Raw genomic sequence first — 4,983 nt, 5'->3', positions numbered from 1 at the left:
TTTTAGTATTTGGTTTTGTTTCCAAGTGCTGAGGAACCTGCGGCTTGCCTGTGTGTAGCTGCCCAGGAGAGTAGCAGGGAGTTGCTTTTAGGTCTTTCAAAGTTGTGATGCTTGCAAAGGATGAGAAACTTAGGGTGTGAGGGAATGAAAACTGAAGGGAGTTTTCAGGTGCAGGGTGCAGCCTCTGCCCTGGTGAGACTGATCAGCAGTGTTGCCATAGCTAAGCTCTCCAGCAGGGAGCTTTCTCCTTTAGAGACGTTATTGTGGCACTTTTCAGTAAGTAGGTAGCAAGAAATAAAAGCTGGCATGGCCAGTGTCACCTTGTTGGGGAGATCCCCATGTCTGCCTACGAGTGCCAAGACTCTTACTGGAATTACTGGACAGAATTAATGCTTGTCCTTCTTTTCTTCCAGTGCCCTGAGAAGGACTTGGACTGAGAGAGGTTCAGAAAGCCGAACCCAGTAAAACCCAGGGCTCCTCAGGTCCTGAGAACACCCAGGTGCAGTGCATGTCTGATGTCACCTTGTGGGTGAGGTCCCTGTGGCTGCCTGTCCAAGAGTGCCTGGGCTCTTGCTGGAGCTATTGGACAGAAGTAACATTTGTCTCTCTTTTCTTGCAGTGCCCGGAGAAGGACTTGGACTGACACATACTCAGAGAGCTGGAATCATCCTTTGCAAGCATCAGGGCTTTAAAAGACTTAATAGCAGCTCCCTGCTACTCTCCTGGGCAGCTACACACAGGCGAGCCTCTCAGAGCAGCACATTTTGCATCAGGTCAGAAGCTTGACAGCCAGCCCAAGCTAGATCTATCTCGGCATGGAGCAGGAGAACAACAGAGGCCAAGAGAGCCACAGAGCGGGAGGTACCAAGCTTACAGTGAAGTTTCTCTCTTCCAAGTAAGCTCTGAGGGAGAAGTTCAAGGTGGTCAGAGATCAGTCTCCAAGGCTGGCACTTCGCAGCAACTCGCCACAGAGACATTTCTGGCCCCATTTTCCAGAGGAAATCCATTTCTGAACCACTTGCATTGAGGAATTGGGTTTCCAGCAGCTCCACATTCCGGTACCAAAGCATCCCACTCTGCCAGGGGTTGAGGCTGAATACAAATCCGCAACTTGATTTGGGGCAAAGCAATTAAGCTCCCTACAAAAAGAAAGAAGAAACACATAAAAAACCCCTCACCAACAAACAAAGAAAGAGTGAGCGAGACAACCTCAAATAAAAACTGACACCAAACCCCAAAGGCACTACAGAGGCAGCCTCATCCTTCCACCCACTGCATGCTGGAATTCCCATCCCCTGTGGTTCCTGGCTGGCCCAGAGCCGTGGGACACAAAGCAAGGCACAGCCTACAGCTGCTGCTGTCGTGTGGCCACCAAACACTGAGCACTGCGTTGCTACCCAGCCCACAGAAGAGACCCCACACAACAGGGGCTCCACAGAAACCCCAAAATCTCACTGAGAACTCCCCCTCAGGAGTCCCCAGGGGAACCTCCATAGGATCCCAGACAATGTAGGTGCCCACAACACGCCTTCTGATGCCCCCCAAACCCCGTTTTGTAACCCCAAGCTGCTTTTAGATGTCCCCAGACTCACTTCAGCTGACCTAGAAGCCCCTAGCACAACCCCAGACGCTTCTAGAGTCTCACAGATCTTTAGAGGCTTCCAGACCCACTTTAGATCCACTCTCCACCGCTTTAGATGCCTCCTAGACTGCCTCACCTGTACCCACACCACTGCACACCCCCTAGCAATGCGCCGCTACGCAATGCCTGCGCGGCGTCCGTGCTCAGTGCTGCCACCCTGTGTTTGCGTTGTGGTACTGCAGTTCCCCTTGTGCCGTGTGCCGCCCACCAGTGATCAGCGCTGCCACCCTGTGTTTGCGTTTTGGTACTGCAGTTCCCTTGTGCCGTGTGCCGCCCATCAGTGCTCAGCGCTGCCACCCTGTGTTTACGTTTTGGTACTGCAGTCCCCTTGTGCCGTGTGCCGCCCACCAGTGCTCAGCGCTGCCACCCTGTGTTGGCATGTCGTCACTGCAGCTCTCTAGCGGCCTGTGCGAGCTTACGTCAGCAGGTGAGTCTGAGCTGCCCCCATGGCAACCGCCGCTCTGCGCGCATGCGCGGGGTCCCCTCGCTGCTCAGTGCCGCCACCGTGTGTTTGATTGTCGCCGCTGCAGGTAGCTAGCGGCGTGTGCGAGCTTACGTCATTACGTGAGAGGCGGAGGTACGACGACACGGAGTTGGAGCGCCTCAGGTCTTTCTGCGATCAGTCAGGGTCCCGTCGCGTTTTATCCTTCGGGACCCTCCCGAAACCACCCCCTGAGAGCCCTCAGGGAAATTCCAGAGGTCCCTAGACCCCTTTGGAGACCCCAAAGCCGCCTTAGAGATCGGAAGGGCCGTGGATGGGTGTGCTGGGCCTGCGGGACCTGCTGGGCCTGCGGGACCACCGAAAGCCGGCGTCAGAGCCCCCAGAGACCACAAAGCTACACCGAAACACTTCCCAACTCCTTTGGAACCCTTCAGGAGCCCCCAGGTGAAAATCCAGAGGCTTATGGGCGCCTCTATATGCCCCAGGGCCCTTAATATGCCTTCAGCCCCCACTTGTGGTGTCCCCAGGCTCCCTTGCAGGGGCGGTAACAGTGAGCGGTTCCGGGGCGTCTCCTGCCCTGTGTGTGTGAGGCATAAAAAGCCTGCCAGCACACAAAAAGGAAGATCCACTGGTTTCCATTTATACGGACAAACATTTATATTTCGAAGCCCTCTGGGGCTCCACTTAACTCTGTCCGGAGAGCCTTCACCAAACTAGGCTAGTTTCGGCTCGGCTCCGGCCGGACCCCTTCGGCTGGCCCCATGGCGGGGCTCTGGGACGCCCTTGTCGACTGCGTAGCAACGCGCGGCGAGACGAGGCATGCGTAGAGTCCATAGCAATGCACGGCGAGACAAGGCATGCGTGGAGTCCATAGCAATGCACGGCGAGACAAGGCATGCGTAGAGTCCATAGCAATGCACGGCGAGACAAGGCATGCGTGGAGTCCATAGCAACGCACGGCGAGACAAGGCATGCGTGGAGTCCATAGCAATGCACGGCGAGACAAGGCATGCGTGGAGTCCATAGCAACGCGCGGCGAGACAAGGCATGCGTGGAGTCCATAGCAATGCACGGCGAGACAAGGCATGCGTGGAGTCCATAGCAATGCACGGCGAGACAAGGCATGCGTGGAGTCCATAGCAATGCACGGCGAGACGAGGCATGCGTGGAGTCCATAGCAACGCACGGCGAGACAAGGCATGCGTGGAGTCCATAGCAACGCACGGCGAGACAAGGCATGCGTGGAGTCCATAGCAACGCACGGCGAGACAAGGCATGCGTGGAGTCCATAGCAAAGCACGGCGAGACAAGGCATGCGTGGAGTCCATAGCAACGCGCCGGCGTCCCGCAGCCAGGAGGTGTATTCACCAGCTCGCTGAGAAGGCGCCGAGCTCATTGCCGCAGGGCTTTCGGTCTTCTGAAAGCCTTTTTGGAACGGAGTAGAGGTGGGCTTTTTATTTTTAAATCCTCTTTTAGCGATAAACGAATACAAATGTTTAATATCTCTATGAACCGGAGCGGTTTCTGTCTATTTAAGTCCTTACATTAATACCTACGAGTTGAAATAAGTTTCAGTCTCTCGCCCTCTCCTCTCCCGCCGACTCCCCAGGAATTTCCAGTCATTTCAAGCATTCAGGGCATGCAGAGACGAGGCAGCAGCACGGAGGACTGACCAGGCAGCACACACCGCCGCAGCACTGCACTGTCATCAATTTAACGCAAGGCGGCAGCACTGAGCAGGGACGGGGGCAGCTGCTGCCCCTGTGCCAGGGGAGCATCTTGGCTTGCCTCGGTTCAGCTTTTTCACTTACATTTTAAACAAAACCACACACAAACAGGAAAATTCACTATTTTTAATGTATACGTACACAATTTATGTTCGTAGTTCAAAAGCCTAGGTGGCTCTACCTAGGATTTGCTTTCGTATTCTAGAAACCTTTATATATCATAGAGGAGATACAGGGAGGGTCATTTCAAAGTCCTTTTTACATACAAATTCATACAATCCTTCAACATCTAGATAAAATCGAGAGCTTTTTCTCCTCTGGAACACCTCACACTGATACTTACAGGTTTTAATGATTTTTAATCATCTCCAAGGACTTTCAAGCTTTTCAAACACTCAGGGCTGCAAGCACCCTTTCTGGGAGGCTGCCCCCATCCCTCACTCATCTGCTCCTCTGCGGCATCATCACGCCTTGCCCTCCCCACCACGTGGCATCATGGAAGGAAAGACAGAGAAGGGATGGCTGAGAGCCTGGGGTCCATTTTCTCCACCCAAGCCAGGGACATCCTTCTTAGGACTTTCAGCACACAGCTGAGCTTTTGCTGCTTTCCTCTTCTCTAGGAGAACTGTTGTACAGGGCTGCATCTCTGACTGTGTCATATGCTCCCCAAGACTTACTACCCTGAGACCACCTTGCAGTTGATGCATTTATCACTGGCAGTCACAAATCCCTCATGCCTGTTAAACCATTGGATGATACCAGCTCTCTGAACCTGCCTCAGCACAAGTCCTTATCAGGCCCCTAGAAGAAAAGAAGGACAAGCATTAGTTCTGTCCAGTAGCTCCAGCAAGAGTCCTGGCACTCTCAGGCAGCTGCAGGATCTCCCCCACAAGGTGACGTTGGCCGTGCACTTGTGCTGGGCATGCTGAGCACCTGAGGAACCCTGTATGACATGTGCAAGAAAAACCTTTGCTCCTCCATCAGGTAGTGCTGACTCGAGAAACAAAGCATTATTTCACCTCATGCACCAGCTGTAGCTACCAACAACGGCTGCCGGCCATCAGCAGCTCTCAGCCAGCCAGCACAGTCTCCAGCTGCATCCCATCCCATCAGCATCACAGTATAAAGGGAGGAATTTGAGGAAAAGGGAGCTTTATTTTCAGGCTTCTCCT

At 53.8% G+C, this 4,983-nt stretch overlaps 1 long non-coding RNA gene across 1 annotated transcript; it reads left to right on the top strand.

Annotated features, from left to right (window-relative positions):
- The first annotated feature begins 241 nt into the window (after positions 1 to 241).
- Positions 242 to 1,239, top strand: LOC135185817 (uncharacterized). Its single transcript, XR_010306632.1, has 2 exons — positions 242 to 499; positions 620 to 1,239. It is a non-coding gene; the product is annotated as an uncharacterized LOC135185817 (long non-coding RNA).
- Positions 1,240 to 4,983: the final 3,744 nt, after the last annotated feature.

Source organism: Pogoniulus pusillus, chromosome 23 (assembly GCF_015220805.1).
Source record: "Pogoniulus pusillus isolate bPogPus1 chromosome 23, bPogPus1.pri, whole genome shotgun sequence".
Lineage (NCBI taxonomy): Eukaryota > Metazoa > Chordata > Aves > Piciformes > Lybiidae > Pogoniulus > Pogoniulus pusillus.
Note: the sequence above shows the minus strand (reverse complement) of the source record. Positions and strands in the feature narration are given on the sequence as shown.